General features: G+C 48.3%; 1 long non-coding RNA gene across 2 annotated transcripts; it reads left to right on the plus strand.

Annotated features, from left to right (window-relative positions):
- The first annotated feature begins 6,119 nt into the window (after positions 1-6,119).
- Positions 6,120-16,847, plus strand: LOC306807143. 2 transcript variants are annotated; one of them, XR_013775640.1, is made up of 5 exons: positions 6,120-6,267; positions 7,734-7,840; positions 8,148-8,470; positions 9,745-9,827; positions 16,701-16,847. It is a non-coding gene; the product is annotated as an uncharacterized lncRNA (long non-coding RNA). The 2 variants fall into 2 exon arrangements; XR_013775641.1 differs by having other exon boundaries at positions 9,745-9,817.
- Positions 16,848-18,322: the final 1,475 nt, after the last annotated feature.

An 18,322-nucleotide genomic window follows, 5' to 3' on the forward strand; every position in this document is an offset into this window, starting at 1 on the left:
AACTGATTCCTGCTGGCAGTATGAAAGGGGAGCAGTGGCAGCGTTGAGGGCCACGATTCCTGCCTGCTAAGCCGCGGTGGCTCTCCCTGCCCACCTGTGACGCAGGGGCTCAGCTGGAGCGTTTCCAGCACAGAGCGTGCCCCCAGCACGGGGCTGATGCGCGGTGCGCTGCGGCGCCTGGCTGCAGCCTCGCTGCCATTGTTCCAGCACAAAGAAGAGGAGAGCTCTGAACCTGGCCAGCTGAGCGAGGGCCTGTCCAAATCCTGCTATGCCAGAGACCCTTGGAAAGGAGGCAGTATGTCAGACATATGGTTGAAACATGCTGTGCTCCAGCCATCCTCGGCTAGCGTATGGTCTCCCGAGTACCGCTGCCAGCTGGGCTCTAATTTACACTGGGCCTGAGAATCAGGGACCTTTGCAGTCTCCCTAATGGTCTCTGCTCCTTTGCTTCACTGATTGCAGATATGCAGCTAGTCAGAGCTTTCCATTTTCCCTGTCTGGCATCCTTTCAGACATACACAGGGGGATATCCTTTACTTTAACGGTGTTGCTTGGTTGAAAAAGCAGAGCTGGGTATTCTGTGAGAGCAAAATTTCAGCGTCCTGACTCTGTAGAATATTTTATATTCATGGTGTCACAGCAGATGTCATGCAAGTATGTAAAGTTAATAAAACAAGCATCCCTAAAGCAACTGATACAGAAACAGCATTGCCGAGTAGTAGAAATTATACTTATCTGTTCTAACCTGTGTCTTTGAGGATGTATATGCATGTCCATTTTCCATGGATTTGCACTCTTGACTTTGTAAACATTGTATTATTTCACATTTCTGTCATGGATTTATTCCCCCCCCCAAAAAAAAAAAAAAAGAACAGAATGCTTGTTGGAATAAACTCCTTAAATAATAGGCATATTTCTCATCTTGAAGTGCATGTTGAATGGTGCATAGTGAAGAGAGTAATAAAAGTCTTTGTTAAACCCTTGTTTAAACTTTAGTTCGAGCGTTTTATTACAATGTCACACATTTTGCCAGTCTTCACTTTGAATGTTTATTGAAGGAATTAATTTGTATTTTTATATCCAACTTTTAGTTTGCAATTAGCCTCTGAGATGTAAAACTTGTAGAAGAAATCTGTAAACAGATGAATTCAATACAATTTGAAATAAAAATTATTTGATACTACTAATTCTAGCATAGTAGCCTTCTTGAAGTGGTTTGTAGCAGCAATTATGTGGTTGTTTTGTCAATTTTTGGAACATTATGCTAAGTCTGCCTTATGAAAAGGATCGTTGTGCACGTTTAGTATTTTTGTGAATGCTATTCAGTTACCTGCCTTTCCTCTGAGGAATTGGTGATTTAATAGTAAAAGGGTAAATGAACTGAACAGGTAGAAATGATCTTAATTCAACAGGACCATGAAGGTGTCCAGGGACAAGTAATCTCATCTATATTGCCAAGACCCTCTAGTTTCCTCCACTTGCTGCTTTGCTGTTCAGTTCTTCCCTCTTATTTCAGATGACACTGGTAATTTTTGGAGCAGCGATACTTTTGTGTATCCAACACACTGGAGCCCATTTCTCATCTGGGTATTAACACTGACTACACAATTGCTTGCAAGAGTCGTGTCATCAGCTCTGATTAAATGATAAAGGGTGTGAGTAAAAATTACACTTGGGTCTGTGCAGGATCCCATATTGCTTCTCATTTGCTGCTTTTTAGAGTTTCACTCTTCAGTCACAGGCCTGAAATTCAAATGCAGACTCTTCCCCCTGTGGACCAGGTATTTACTTGGTTTTCATGAGCATCGACATTCATATTCCCAGAATGGCAGGGATGGGAAGGCACACGTTTTGCCTGTGAAAAGGGCAGCTCTTCCAAGAGAATTAAGCTTCTTCTTTCTTGCATCTGGGCAATGGTAAAGCAGAGTGGGTGACTGTGGCCATGGCTTTCCTGGAGCCACCGATGGCTGAAGCAGGGAAGGCTCTCTCCTTTCCTCTCCCCTTTTCACATTTGCTGGAGCCAGCAGGTAACTGGAATGGCTTAGGGTGAGGGAAAGGAGGCCACACTTGGAGAACATCTCTGCCACAGTCTTCCTCCTGTGTCCCCTCCTCATCCCTACAGTTTTCCCTGTTGTTTCCCCAGATGAAGGCCCCTGTCCTCGGCAGCTCTGCCACAGTAGAATAGCAAGTCCCTGTCTCTCCTGTTATGCTGCATGAAACTAAAAATACCAACCCCACTGGAGTTACTTCTACATTAAAGATGTAAGTGAAATTTAAAAATCACTTTTGGAGCTTTTTATTTTTTATTTAATTTTTAATTAATCTTAATTAATTTGAATTTTGAAGCAATCTGAAAAATAGTTTTAAATGAATATATAGATATATTTCGGTGGGTTCCCCCATCTCCCCATATCCGCTGGTGAGATGATGAATAATGCAGGACAGGAGCCGTGGTCCCGGTTTGTATCGCTGGGGTCGGGGCTTTGCTCTGACCTGCCCTGGGGCGAGGGGGACGGCTGTGCCCGTGTCACCATTCGGGCCCCAGGGCGAGAACTGGGCGGTGGTGAGCCGCGCTTGGGCATGGGGAGCTGCCGAGCCCCGCTCCAGCCTGAGCCTGGCCTGAGCCTGAGCCTGGCCTGAGCCTGAGCCTGGCCTGAACCTGAGCCTGGCCTGAGCCTGAGCCCCGCTCCAGCCTGAGCCTGGCCTGAGCCTGAGCCCCGCTGCAGCCTGAGCCTGGCCTGAGCCTGAGTCTGGCCTGAGCCCTGCTCCAGCCTGAGCCTGGCCTGAGCCTGAGCCCCGCTGCAGCCTGAGCCCCGCTCCAGCCTGAGCCTGAGCCTGGCCTGAGCCTGAGCCCCGCTCCAGCCTGAGCCTGGCCTGAGCCTGAGCCCCGCTGCAGCCTGAGCCTGGCCTGAGCCTGAGCCTGAGCCTGGCCTGAGCCTGGCCTGAACCTGAGCCTGGCCTGAGCCTGAGCCTGAGCCTGGCCTGAGCCTGAGCCTGGTCTGAGCCTGAGCCCCGCTGCAGCCTGAGCCTGGCCTGAGCCTGAGCCTGAGCCTGGCCTGAGCCTGAGCCTGAGACTGGCCTGAGCCTGAGCCCCGCTCCAGCCTGAGCCTGGCCTGAGCCTGAGCCCTGCTGCAGCCTGAGCCTGAGTCTGGCCTGAGCCTGGCCTGAACCTGAGCCTGGCCTGAACCTGAGCCTGGCCTGAGCCTGAGCCTGAGCCTGGCCTGAGCCTGAGCCTGGCCTGAACCTGAGCCTGGCCTGAACCTGAGCCTGAGCCTGGCCTGAGCCTGGCCTGAGCCTGGCCTGAGCCTGAGCCTGAGCCTGAGCCTGAGCCTGAGCCTGGCCTGAGCCTGAGCCTGGCCTGAGCCTGAGCCGGGCCTGAGCCTGAGCCGGGCCTGAGCCTGGACTGAGCCTGAGCCTGAGCCTGGCCTGAGCCTGAGCCTGGCCTGAGCCTGGCCTGAGCCTGAGCCCTGCTCCAGCCTGAGCCTGGCCTGAGCCTGAGTCTGGCCTGAGCCTGGCCTGAACCTGAGCCTGGCCTGAACCTGAGCCTGGCCTGAGCCTGAGCCTGAGCCTGGCCTGAGCCTGAGCCTGGCCTGAACCTGAGCCTGGCCTGAACCTGAGCCTGAGCCTGGCCTGAGCCTGGCCTGAGCCTGGCCTGAGCCTGAGCCTGAGCCTGAGCCTGAGCCTGAGCCTGGCCTGAGCCTGAGCCTGGCCTGAGCCTGAGCCGGGCCTGAGCCTGAGCCGGGCCTGAGCCTGGACTGAGCCTGAGCCTGAGCCTGGCCTGAGCCTGAGCCTGGCCTGAGCCTGGCCTGAGCCTGAGCCCTGCTCCAGCCTGAGCCTGGCCTGAGCCTGAGCCTGAGCCCTGCTCCAGCCTGAGCCTGGCCTGAGCCTGAGCGCTGCTCCAGCCTGAGCCTGGCCTGAGCCTGAGCCCCGCTCCAGCCTGAGCCTGGCCTGAGCCTGAGCCCTGCTGCAGCCTGAGCCTGAGTCTGGCCTGAGCCTGGCCTGAACCTGAGCCTGGCCTGAGCCTGAGCCTGAGCCTGGCCTGAGCCTGAGCCTGAGACTGGCCTGAGCCTGAGCCTGGCCTGAGCCTGGCCTGAGCCCCGCTCCAGCCTGAGCCTGGCCTGAGCCTGAGCCTGAGCCTGGCCTGAGCCTGAGCCTGAGACTGGCCTGAGCCTGAGCCTGGCCTGAGCCTGGCCTGAGCCCCGCTCCAGCCTGAGCCTGGCCTGAGCCTGAGCCTGAGCCTGAGCCCTGCTCTAGCCTGAGCTTGGCCTGAGCCTGAGCCTGAGCCCCGCTCCAGCCTGAGCCTGGCCTGAGCCTGAGCCCCGCTGCAGCCTGAGCCTGGCCTGAGCCTGAGTCTGGCCTGAGCCCTGCTCCAGCCTGAGCCTGAGCCCCGCTCCAGCCTGAGCCTGGCCTGAGCCTGAGCCCCGCTGCAGCCTGAGCCCCGCTCCAGCCTGAGCCTGAGCCTGAGCCTGGCCTGAGCCTGAGCCCCGCTGCAGCCTGAGCCTGGCCTGAGCCTGAGCCTGAGCCTGGCCTGAGCCTGGCCTGAACCTGAGCCTGGCCTGAGCCTGAGCCTGGCCTGAGCCTGAGCCTGGTCTGAGCCTGAGCCCCGCTGCAGCCTGAGCCTGGCCTGAGCCTGAGCCTGAGCCTGGCCTGAGCCTGAGCCTGAGACTGGCCTGAGCCTGAGCCTGAGCCTGAGCCTGGCCTGAGCCCTGCTCTAGCCTGAGCCTGGCCTGAGCCTGAGCCTGGCCTGAGCCTGAGCCTGAGACTGGCCTGAGCCTGAGCCTGGCCTGAGCCTGGCCTGAGCCCCGCTCCAGCCTGAGCCTGGCCTGAGCCTGAGCCCTGCTCTAGCCTGAGCTTGGCCTGAGCCTGAGCCTGAGCCCTGCTCCAGCCTGAGCCTGGCCTGAGCCTGAGCCCCGCTGCAGCCTGAGCCTGGCCTGAGCCTGAGTCAGGCCTGAGCCCTGCTCCAGCCTGAGCCTGAGCCCTGCTCCAGCCTGAGCCTGGCCTGAGCCTGAGCCCCGCTGCAGCCTGAGCCCCGCTCCAGCCTGAGCCTGAGCCTGAGCCTGGCCTGAGCCTGAGCCCCGCTGCAGCCTGAGCCTGGCCTGAGCCTGAGCCTGAGCCTGGCCTGAGCCTGGCCTGAACCTGAGCCTGGCCTGAACCTGAGCCTGGCCTGAGCCTGAGCCTGGTCTGAGCCTGAGCCCCGCTGCAGCCTGAGCCTGGCCTGAGCCTGAGCCTGAGCCTGGCCTGAGCCTGAGCCTGAGACTGGCCTGAGCCTGAGCCTGAGCCTGAGCCTGGCCTGAGCCCTGCTCTAGCCTGAGCTTGGCCTGAGCCTGAGCCTGGCCTGAGCCTGAGCCCCGCTCCAGCCTGAGCCTGGCCTGAGCCTGAGCCCTGCTGCAGCCTGAGCCTGGCCTGAGCCTGAGTCTGGCCTGAGCCCTGCTCCAGCCTGAGCCTGGCCTGAGCCTGAGCCCCGCTGCAGCCTGAGCCCCGCTCCAGCCTGAGCCTGAGCCTGAGCCTGGCCTGAGCCTGAGCCCCGCTGCAGCCTGAGCCTGGCCTGAGCCTGAGCCTGGCCTGAGCCTGAGCCTGAGCCTGAGCCCCACTGCAGCCTGAGCCTGGCCTGAGCCTGAGCCTGAGCCTGGCCTGAGCCCCGCTCCAGCCTGAGCTTGGCCTGAGCCTGAGCCCCGCTCCAGCCTGAGCCTGGCCTGAACCTGCCTCCAGCCTGAGCCTCGCCTGAGCGTGAGTCTCGCTCCAGCCTGAGCCCCGCTCCAGCCTAAGCCTCGCCTCAGCCCCGCTCCCTCAGCCCCGCTCCCGCCCCGCTCCGCCGTTGCCTGGAGATGGGCGCTGCCCGGGGCTGCGGGGCCTGCAGGGGAGCGGCGCCCCGGGCTGAGCGATGGGCCGGTGTGCGGGTCCCTGTGGGGCCGGCTCTGCCGAGCAGCCCCGGGCTGAGCGATGGGCCGGTGTGCGGGTCCCTGTGGGGCCGGCTCTGCCGAGCAGCCCCGGGCTGAGCGATGGGCCGGTGTGCGGGTCCCTGTGGGGCCGGCTCTGCCGAGCAGCCCCGGGCTGAGCGGGACTCTGGGCGGGGTCCAGCGCTTGCAGGGCCCGTGCTCCTGGGAGCGCCCCCGGCACCCGCAGCTCCCGGCGGGAGCGGCTCGGGCCGTGGGAGCTGCCGCGGAGCGCGGCCCTCCGAGAGGCACCGAGTGCTGTTGTTTCTAATTAATGCCTGTGTGGTAGCCTAATCTGTGTTACCGGGCTCTCAGGAGTATTGTCGCAACAAAGGTATATTCTAGGGTTCAGTTAATTAAAAATTATTTGTAAATCTGCCTAGGTCCTGTGCTGCACTTAACTCCGCTGTCGTAGCTGTACCACCGAAGAAATACCCAATATGTACACGGTTACGGCGGTAGTTTCGCTGTTTTCCTGTAGAGCTGTTCGCTCCTGCTGGGGAGGCAGCACTCACCTGCTTTTCCCAGAGCACCTCCACAGATCCCCGGGGATGGTCCTGCTCTGCCAAGGGCACCTGGTTCTAGGGCTGGACTTTGGAGCTCATTTAGACCTCTAGAAAGATTTCTGCTGGCATAAAGCACTCAGGAGAAATGGTAAGGTGACACGTGTTAGATCCTGGTTTTATTTTACAATAACCTTCCTCCTCCCTACCGCTGGAGTTTTTTTCTAAGTACATGTAGAAGTGTCTAACATGTCTTCTCTTTGGCTATATACTCTTTACAAACTCAGTATCAACCATGCATTTAAACACATACTTGTGGTGAGGAAGTGTCTGATTTGCTTATAGTCACAAAATCACAGAATCACTGGCTTGGAGGAGACCTCCAAGATCATCAAGTTCAACCCACGCCCTAACACTTCAACTAGACCATGGCACCAGGTGCCATAATGAGGTTCAAGCAAAAACTTGATGAAAACCAATTGATTTCTATATATATGTCTGTACTTGTGTGTGTTTATTTTGGAGTTAATTTATTTTTGAGAATGATGACAAGGCAAAATATCTCTCTCAACAAGCCAAGTTGAAGGAAGATGATAGAGAAGCTGGATTTGGTATGGGTGAATAAATCCAGCCATAGAGCTACACATAAGCTCTGGAGTTTCACACTGCATTGCAAAGCATGGTAAGCTTGTCTCAACTCTTGGGCCTTTTTTTTCCATTTTTTTTTTTCTCTCCAAGGAGTAGGGTGCCAACACTGCTGACACTTGGCCTCCCAGAAATAGGTGTTTAAGTCAACTGTTCGAAACAGAAATTGTGTTACTGTTTCTTTGTGGCTTAGAAAATAAAAGAGTAGTAAGGTGGTTGATTAAGAGTTATACTGCATTTCTAGGATAGAAAATGCACAGTATAGGAATCAGTTCTAAGAAAATGTGAGTAAATTCATTGAATAGAATAAGCACTTTAATGTTTTGCTTTTATATAAAAAAGTCTTAACCAATTATTTGTCTGGCATGTCTATTACATGTCTAAAATTTAATTTAATCTTCAATAAGTTAGAAAAAATTCATATTGTTGCAGAACACAGAAAAAAATATCTGTTTTAATGTACAGATATCTGGGAAAGGTTGCCAAAATGCAACTTATCTTTGGAATCAAAGCATGATCTTGCTTGAACATTTTTGAAAATTATTACTTAATCATTCAATATTACTTTCTGTAATTTTGAGAATGGTTACTGATTATTTATAAAACCCGGCCCACTAAGAGTGTTCTACCTCATTTCACACCTTTTTTCCAGATTGTCTGTGATTGTGGAAGTTGAAGTCCTAGGAATTTAATTTCTTGACATCTCCCTGTGTAGTCTAAAATCTTCAGTCTGAGAATGCACCAGAAGTACTTGCTTTGGTATGTAGAGCTTTGATTTATATATAAATAGCTGTATAGAATAATTCTGTGGAAAAGCTTGAGAGAATCACAGAATGACACAATGTTAAAGAATTGGAAGGGGCTTGAAAATTGAAACATCACCTGGTCCCAAACCCCTGCCATGGGCAGGGCACCTTCCATCGACCAGGCTATCAAGGCCTTGTACAACCTGGCCTTGGACATTTCCAAGGATGGGGAATCTCACCAGTGTCTCACCAGCCTCACAGTGAAAAAAATTCTTCCTAATATCCAGTCTGCCTGTGACTCTCCTGTCCTGCCACTACAGATCCTGACAGGGTCCTTCCTGTAGCCCCTTCAGACCCTGGGAGGTGCCCTGAGGTCTCCACACAAAGACCCTTCTCCAGGCTGAACAGTTCCAACTTTCTCAGCTTGTCCTCATAGAGGATGTGCCCCAATCCTCAGGGCTTGCTGCAACAGTTCCATGTCCTCCTTGTGTTGGGAACACCAGAACTGGATGCAGCACTGCCAGTGGGGTCTCACAAGAGCAGAGTAAGGGGGAGAATCACCTCCTTTGACCCCACAGTTCTGTGGATACAGCTCAGGATTCCCTTGGCTTTCTGGGCTAGGAGAACTCACTGCTGGCTCATGGTGAGCTTTTGATCAACCAAGAGAGAATAATTTTGTGAAAATGCTGGTGTTCTCAAGGACAACCTGCTTGCCTTTCCATGACTTGCAAATGATGCTTCTCTTAAAGATTTGATGACTCTTTTACTGTGGGCAAAAACCAGCACACAAAGCCCTGATGGTATTGAACAGGGCAGTTAGCAGAACAGGCTTGTGGTGTTATGGGACTCCTCATTGTCTCCTTACTTGGAATACATAATATTGGTGTACAAAGCTGTAGTTAACTATGTTTGTTAAATAAATTCAATTGTCACAAGCTGCATTTCATCCATTGCAGAGCAACTGAGAAAGCATTAATTTTAGGGCTAAAGACTCACTGGCTCACTCTGCTTTTAGTAGAGCTGCTGCAATTAAAATATAGGAAGCCTTTAATAAGAATTAATTTGGGAGGTGACACACACTCTGCACAGGCCCATTTATTGGTGAGAATTATACTTCTGCATTCTATGCAAATAATAGGTCTTAGCTTTTCTGTTTACATGCTGTTAACCCAGCCTGTAACTTAAAACTTTTCTTTGTAATAGCCCCATTAAGAAATTAAGGGAGGATTTACTTGGGCAAGGAAACTCAAAGTTAATCTTGCATAGGTATCAGGTGATCTAGTAGATTCTTTCTTTCTGACATGCAGAACTTCTATGAATCAGGTTATGACCTCTGTTCATTGCCATTAAACTTGGTCATAATGTGATTTGCTTCCTTTTATCCTTTTTTTCTCTTCTTTTTTTGTTGTTGTTGTTGTTGCTGGTGGTGTCTGATAGTTATGCTAATAGAGTGTTAACTTTGTGATATTTAATGTTTACAGTGTTAATAGGTAAAGATAATATCTGTGCTTTGCTTTGTTGGAGAATTTTAGTATGTTATTTATAGATCTGAAACCTACAAGATATGATATAAAAGCCTTCAATATGAAAAATGTTACAATTCTGAGCAGACAGTGAGAAAATTGCCTTTTAGAGGTCAAAACTCCCAATGCCTCTGGCAACATGGCCTTGATGTCATTTGACAGGGTGGAAACACAGCCCTTCATGGGAATAAACAGCCAATACCTGCATGATTCATTTTGTTAGAAGGGTTCTCCCATTGTTGCTAGGCAATATTTTCTAGGTGGAGTTAAAAACCAACAAAAATATCAACAACAAAACCCCCAAAACCCAACTGCTGTCTCCTCAGAATAATACTTATTGCAAGTTGTCTTGCTATTGTTTGTTTTTCTAATTAAGTAATTTTTCCTTCTGCAGAATAGAAGTATCAGCTGAGTCTCAGCAGAGACCTTCCCCACTAAGAGGCAGCAAGGGGAAGAGCTGGAAAAGGGTAGCACCTGGTTAGTAGAAGGTTTCCTTTCTACCTCCCTCTGTCCCTTCTTAGAGCTGTCTGTTTGGAAATGCTTGACTAGGTTGTGATGTGCAATTCTCAGAGAAGAAACATGGCAGAGACCAGCAGACATTCATTTGAAATGATTTTCATTCACTGCATTCTGGAATGGACTTGAAAGCAGGTCTCAGAGGCAACTTGTATGTACCAGTTTGTCTTACATATTTATTTATGACAGACTTGAATCTTCAGGATGGTATTCTATCAAGTGACATACCCACTCAGTGTGATGTGTGTCTAAAAATAGGTCATTGTCAAAGGACAGGAAAGGAATTGTATAAATCTATAAACTAAACCACTGCAGTCTAGTGTGATAGCATACTCTGAAGCTGAGGTCATGCTGTCTTAAAAATTGTAGCTTTCCATGGATTATTTTCTAGAATAATGCATTAACACTGTATTTATCAAAACAAGAGGATGGCTGCAGACTCTAAAGACAGCTGATGCTGATGGGTTACATCTGACACAGCAGTTACAAACAGTAAAGCAAAACAAACCATATCAGAATTTGGCAGGGCAGGACCAAACTTTGCTCTTATGCTTAAAATATTACTGATTTGAACCTCCCATTTTTTCATGTGTTAAATTGTATCATAAAACATTTATTTAGTGCCAGGACTCAGGCATTTTGGGTTTGAAAATAATGCTTCTGTTTGGTGCATTTGGTCAATGCGAATGGATTTTTTCCCTCTAATTTTGAATGCTGAGAGGCCTGTAAAATGAGACCCTGAAGAATGATACTGTTTAAAAATGGAATTTTTGGAATTTTTGGGAAAATGGGCATTGGGAAAGGAATTTTTGGAATTTTAAATAACCTATTTGTGTATACAAATGTGTGGGCTTTGAACTGCAACAAAACAATGCAGATTTTTTTACTGTTTATGACAGCATAAGTGCCAGTACAAAGGTGAGGTCTTGAACTTAGCTACACAAGTGATATGTTTCGGTGTTTAATGCAGTGTTGCTACTGTAAACCAAATAGAAGGGCTAATATTTAATTATAGATAGAGTGTGGAAATGGTCAGTAAAAGAACACATGCATCTGTGTACAGGGTTATATTGAGTTTTGGAGTTACCAGGTAAAGGGGAAGTGTGACATCTGGTGGAAAGATGGTATCAGGAGCAACAGATCCCATCCATAAATGGGATTATTTGGCACAAAAATGCATTACATGTTGTTTGAAACCACTGCTCAAGATGAAATTCAGATCAGTGATCTCATATTTCATGCTGTCCAAACCAGAATACATGGCAACATGATTATGTTCTTAATGAATATTGATCTCTTCTAAGCTACCAAAGAAAGCTTATTTTGTTAAATTCCTCCCCAAACTCTTAATCTATACTGAAAATAAATTAGTATGGTATAGGTTTAGCTACCTTTGGGTATCTAAATATTTTTTCAGAAAAATGTAATCTATATAACTATGATGATCCTAGCAGGTTTTTTGATGCTTGAGTTCTTTATTGAGTCTTCTGAAATGCTGCTGGCAGGTGCAAGTCCCACATTATCAGGATCACTTGATGCTGCTGTTTTGGTCTGACCCTGGCTTGGAGATTCAATTGGGGCCCCTGCTTGGGTCCTGCTGTTCTGCTCCCTTAGAGCTGGTGGCATTGGGCAGGGTGTGGGAACAGCCTTGTATTGCAGGAGGGAGGGGAGGAAGGGAGGAACTCTGAGGAGAAAGTAGGGGGGGAACTGAAGCTACTTTTGCTTTGTGTTGCATTACTAGAATCAGAACTTGCATAAAATCAGGGTGGGCTCAGAGCTGCACAGATCTTGCTTTGTTGTGTTTGTTTCCAAAGTATGTTGAGGAAAAGGAGTCTGGAATTCATTGAGAGCTCTATGTATTAAGGATGTTCAGGAACCTCCTAGCTCAGCTCAAAGACCCAGGGGAAAGGGAAAAAAAAACACAAAAAGAGAATTCATCTTAATATTTCAGCTCTACTTTAAAATACCTGATTCTTCTGAGGTTTCATTCCATAGGATATTGATCATTCCATGTCAGTCTTGAGATTTTTCTGAGTTACAACTTTGCTACTGAAAGATTGCTTTATCCCAAGCATAGCACAAGTTCAGTCGTGGTTCTGCTTTGTAGTTCAGGCTCATCTCCTGTGCATAACTGCCCACCCCAATCATGTGGGATTTCCCCCTTCATCAGAAGGCAATAAATCTTGAGCTTCTTTTGTTCTTTATGCATTTTTCTTCTATTTTTAATGTTAGCATCTCACTTGCTAGAACAATATATTATAAGAGTTCTGAATCCTTTTCCTGCTTTGGGGGCAGACTCCATCTGCAAGTTTTTGCCTGCTCGAACAAAAATAATGCTTTTTGGGAACTAGCCAGTTCAAGGAGGGAAACAAATTAACAAATACCTAAACCCACACATCCAACATTTCAATGCTAGTCTGCACTGGGGTGGACCCATCTCAGGAGGCTGGCTTCTTGTGGCTCAGCCACATCAGGCATTTAGCAGCAGCATGTGCCAGTAACCTGCTTCTCAGGTCACATCATTAGAGTCACAAATGAATGATATTCATGAATTCTGGCATTTTGCTACCATGATAAATAAAATACATTGTTTACTCCAAAGGGTGTATTGTTCTGCTCTGCCTGTGGTGGGCAGGGGTTTGGATGATCCAGATGGATTTGAGTAGAAGACCTGTGGCAGAGAGTTTGCTGATACACTCCAGTGCAGTTTAATTCAGGGTCAATCACTCTGCTCCTAAACTGCCCCCTCCTCCTCAGCAGAGTGGCAGTAATTATCCTTTTCTGTCTGCATTTCTTGGGATGGATTGAGTAGTCTCTTACTTGTGGAACCACATAAATTAAAAACCTGTTAATTCTGTTACTGTATTGTCATATGAAGACTGGATACAGGCCAAGCTTCAGTTTCTTCATGAGATGTTTTAGGTTTTATCATGTTGGGAGAGAAAACAAACCTAATGTTTTCCTTCAGAGAACCTCATTGTTTAATTCAGCTTTCTGAAGGTTAATTTGAGGTGTGCAGATAGAGAAATCGTCCTGTCAAAAGGGAGAAGATAATCTAGTTTAGGTCTTTGGGAAATTTAAGTGAAAAAGCATAATTTTTAGTGATGTTGAGATAGATTATTTTAAAGAATCTCTAGACTAAATATTTATTTATACTAAAATAAAACCAGACCAGAAATTTTGATTGACCTGTGAGCCAGACTGACAAGTTTCAGTTCTCAGCTCTGTGTTGGTGAGGAGACAATTCTTTTTCTTACCAAATTATAACTGGCAATGATACTGAGCTTGTGCTAGCATAAGGTGCTTTCTTAACTGTAAATGTGATTTCAGGCTGCAAATACCATAATACAGTCACTGAATTGACTTTCTTCTGTAGTATACTCTTATAATTATAAGCCCTTCATTTTTGCCCAGGGCATCTACTTAGGAGAGAGATATCATAAAGTGAAAATAATCTTAATATCACTAAATGAGAGAAGAATGATCATATTGCCTTGCCGAAGAACAAAGTGGGAAGGGGCACTGGGAAAGGAACAATTCAGAATTATATTTGCTGCACTCTTGTGGGCACCAGGAGAAAAATGCCCGTTATTTTTCTGAGAATGATTTTAAAATATGTTTGTATCAATATTGCAGCTTCTCAGTAACAACTGGAATTTCTAACTATGCAGATATAATGTACAGCCTTTGAGAAAACTGATAGCTTGGTCTCCACTACTGGTATTGAGGTGCATGGTGGCTGTTTTGGTGGTGTAAGTAGGAGGAAGTAGGGGAAGGTTTCTTGAGAACCTGTTGCCAAAAAAAAAAAAAAAAAAAAAAAAAAAAATCTGATGTAACCAAAACTTAGTGAAAGTAGGATATGAAACTTGCTTATGGAAATTTACCACTGGATGCCACTGTTGCTTCACAGAATGTCATACTAAAATAACATCAACTCTGCTGAAAAATTCTGCTTTTCCTTCACTCTCATCTTCTTAGTTTTTTATTACTTTAATCTTTGTTCATATCAAAGGGAAGGAGAAATCATGCCCCACTTATTCTCTCCAGCAACATGGTGATATGGTTTCCATGTCTAGAAGTGACAGCTTGTCATAGGAAAGAAAAAGGAATGACACAAAATTTGTCTTTTTTTTTTTCTTCCCCTTCTAAGGTAAAATATTTTTTCAGATAGAACAGAAAAACAGAAGAAAGGCTCAGATGAAAGAGCAGCCAATTTTCCTTGTAACTAAATTCCTTCTCTCTGTCTTTGAATCCTGTGTTAATCACAACTAGATTTGGACACTGAGCCTTTACTCCTGTTTTAATGTCATCCTACAGAGCAGGCCAGGAGGTCACTTTTGCAAATACCTGTTTATTTCCTTTCCCAAGTGTTGGGCACTTTGTACCTGAAAGAATGTTTTTCACTCATTGCAATTTTTTCCTCCTGGGGAAGGCAGGGAGGGTGAAGGTCATCAGGTGAATTTTTGGTGGCTGTTGCTTGTTTTTACAGGTACATTTATAATCTCCTGGTTAGCAACTCTGGGACTTTATTCTATCATACAGTATGTGGGTTTTGTTTTTCCTTTTTTGACTGAAGCAATCCCCCAAATGTAATTAATTTAATTAAATGAAAAGAAATAAAAATCCTAACATCTAACAAGCATAAGTTTCAGATCAGATCGTTTGGGTTTTTTATTCTGAATGCAACTATTCCTATTTGCTATGGGGAAAGAAAAGAAAAGTGTTGGAAAAAAACCAGAGATGAGGTTGGAAAAAGAGAGATGAGGTTTTTCTAGTGTCATGCCTGGTTTTGCAGAGACAGTCCACCTTCTGCTGTGCGCCTGCTTAATTGGGTAAGCTCGAGTGTTGTCGGTTCCATGAAGTGCCAGCCTAATTAGCGACAGTGGGGATGTGAGGAAAGGCAAAGACAAAGGAAATGATGTATTGCGAGGGCTCTGAAGGCAGGAGCAGCAGCAGCCGAGCAGCCCGAGAAGGCACGTTGGGTGTCTCTGCAGACAGACAGCAGGGCTGCAGCCGCGGGGCTCGGCAGCGCCATGGAAACCGCACAGCAGCACCGCATCCCTCGGGCTGCTGCAGAGACAGCGGCACCGCCCGGCTGTGCGGGGCACGGGGCAGGGCGCGGGGAGAATGCACCGGGACAATGCACAGGGACAATGCATGGGGACAATGTGCGGGGACAATGCACGAGGACAGTGGGAGGGGACAATGTGCGGGGACAATGCGCGGGGACAATGCACTGGGACAATGCACCGGGACAATGTGCGGGGACAATGCACTGGGACAGTCGGGGACAATGCATGGGGACAATGCACGGGGACAATGCGTGGGGACAGTGCATGGGGACAGTGCATGGGGACAATGTGTGGGGAGAATGCACCGGGACAATGCACAGGGACAATGTGCAGGGAGAATGCACCGGGACAATGCATGGGGACAGTGCAAGGGGACAGTGCAAGGGGACAATGCACCGGGACAGTGTGAGGGGACAATGCACCGGGACAATGCGTGGGGACAGTGCATGGGGACAGTGCATGGGGACAATGCACGGGGACAATGTATGGGGACAATGCACCGGAACAATGAGCGGGGACAATGCATGGGGACAATGGACAGGGACAATGCGTGGGGACAATGGACGGGGACAATGCGCGGGGACAATGCATGGGGACAGTGCACCGGGACAATGTGTGGGGACAATGCACTGGGACAATGCACGGGGGACAATGCATGGGGACAATGCATGGGGACAATGAACCGGGACAATGCACAGGGGACAATGCATGGGGACAATGCACAGGGACAATGCACGGGGACAATGCACAGGGGACAATGCATGGGGACAATGCACAGGGACAATGCACGGGGACAATGCACAGGGGACAATGCCTGGGGACAATGGACGGGGACAATGCGTAGAGACAATGCACGGGGACAATGCACGGGGACAATGGATGGGGACAATGTGCGGGGACAATACACGGGGACAATGCAGGGGGACAGTGCGAGGGTACAATGAGTGGGGACAATGCACCGGGACAATGCTCGGGGACAATGCACTGGGACAATGCACTGGGACAGTGCATGGGGACAATGCACGGGGACAATGCACAGGGACAATGCACGGGGACAATGCACCGGGACAATGCACGGGGACAATGCATGGGGACAATGGATGGGGACAATGCACTGGGGCAATGCACGGGGACAATGCACAGGGACAATGGACGGGGACAATGCACGGGGACAATGCACAGGGACAATGCACTGGGACAATGCATGGCCCTTCTGCTGCCACGCTGCTGCTCTCCACACTCTTGGCTTTTTTGGGCTTTCTGGCACTGACCCCTGGAGAACACTGCTTCGGACCTGAGCCCTTGGAGAAGCTCCAAATTTGTGTGATGGAGTTAAAATCACGGGTGTGTAGTTAAATAGACATGTGTGCTTTCATATGGTGAAGGGTTTTAAATCTGAGGTTTTTAGAATATAGTAATAGGTATGGGACAAGATGGAAGATTTTGAGTGGTGTCTCTGCCGTTGTTCATCTTCCTTCTTCGTGGTTTCAGGCAGTAGTTTCTGGTTGGACAGTTAGTGCTGCACTGTGGGTCATGGGTATTTAGTTATTGGGTTAAAAGTATAAATAATATTGGTCCAATTTCTCTACTAGACTATTTAGCTTTAAGAAACCTTGTAGCAGCTGGATCTCACTCCATTTTACTCTCTTCTAGCTGATGGCTGGAAGTGCTGCTGAACTTTCTGTACTTTTGATAGGATTTAATAAACAACCAAGCTTGAACACGAGAAAATCCATTTCCATAATTTGTTTTTTAATCCTAGGTCTGAGTGAAGACAGAAGAGACTCCAGACAAACCACTAATTAAGTGCTGCAAAACTCCATCACTGTTACACTTCACAACTGCTTTATGAGGCACATGGAGGGAGAGGAAAACAAACAAGTAAATGCAGTAATTTTACTCTGGAAGATGGGCTGGCTGCCAGCTGCAGCACAATCCCCATGCTGGATGTCTGACAGCCAGAATGCAGTTTAGTGATGCTACCATTCCCTGATAATTCCCCTCTCTCCTCTGGAACTGAAGTTTCATCTGGATTAGATCTGTAATCTCAGTTTTTCAGTGCTCAGGACTGGATGCTAATACTACCTCGCTGTGGTTCTGATGGGAAGCCTGCCAGCAGAGCTGCTGTTGATGCCTCATAAACTTGCAGCGGTGACCCAGATAACATTGTGACCGACACAGTAAGTTACAGTGTCAGGAGGAATAAATGTCTCCTCCAGCCCCTCGCAGAGCTCCAGCTGTGCTGTGGTACCTGCCCTTAAGCCCTATCTACCCAAGGAAATGATGGGCTCTGGGAGCTGCTGGGCTTTGCTCAGTTGTGAGCTAGTGAATTCTGTTGTACAAGTGAATTCAGAAAACACACAGGGCTTGCAATTATTTGGAAATTGTGGCAATTTAGTGTTCTTAGTAAAGGACCTTACAAAAGTGTTTGCCTGGGCTCTGCCATGTCTGTTGAGAATTCCTAGCAGTGATCTGAATGTGACAGCTCCTTAAAGAGAGCCTTTGTGCTCCATCTAACACCCTCTGTTCAAATCCTCCTTATGGCCTAGGCCTGGGAGAAGACTACATTTTAAATTACCTTTCCTGAGGCTCTGCAATCAGCCACATCCTCATATCACTTCTGTTCTGAGGTGGAAATGACAACAAATGGCAGTTGTGCTCATTAGTTATGCTATGCAGAAAGAGGGCTCCCCCTGTTCTTTTGCACTAGGACTGGTTTCATGCTGGAGAATGCTAAGTGGTTCTGTGGTGGCTTGATGTGGGCTTGCTCAAACCATAACATGAGGTACAGCAATATAAAAGAAGCCGACATTTCTGGTATTTTTGGACAACAGCCTAAATATATCATCACTACTTTTTGTGGTTTACAGCTGTCAGAGAAAAATAGCTAGATGAAGTTTGACTTCAGCACAAGAAGGCCTGGGCTGTGCAATGTTGTGTGAGCTGGTGAAAAGTAAGATGGAATGGAGCAGTGTTTTTGAGAGGTTGTGGTTAGGTTAGTCAGCTAGCTAATGCAGAGGCAAAGTCAGAGAAGGATTAAAAAGGCATACCACACAAATTAAATAAATGAGCTGGTGCTGCCTCTTTTTTTCCTCCCTCATCCTTTGTCCATTTTAGTGTGAGTGGTGCCAAAGGATGGCAGAAGACTGAACACTGTCTGAACACTGTCCCCAGGCTCCCTCTACACTGGATGTACATGTATGCAGAGATCAGCATTCCACAGCCTTTTCAGTGTTCCTTAGGTGAACAGAATTCAGTCCCTACTGCATCAGGAGCCTTCTGAAGACAAAAATCACTGATTCCTACCTGTGCTGCCTTCTGTTAACTGGAAAAGTTAATATGTGTATACAGTAATACCCACTGCCACAAATGGCAAAGAAAACT

The sequence above is a fragment of the Erithacus rubecula genome (assembly GCF_903797595.1).
Source record: "Erithacus rubecula genome assembly, chromosome: 12".
Classification (NCBI taxonomy): Eukaryota; Metazoa; Chordata; class Aves; order Passeriformes; family Muscicapidae; genus Erithacus; species Erithacus rubecula.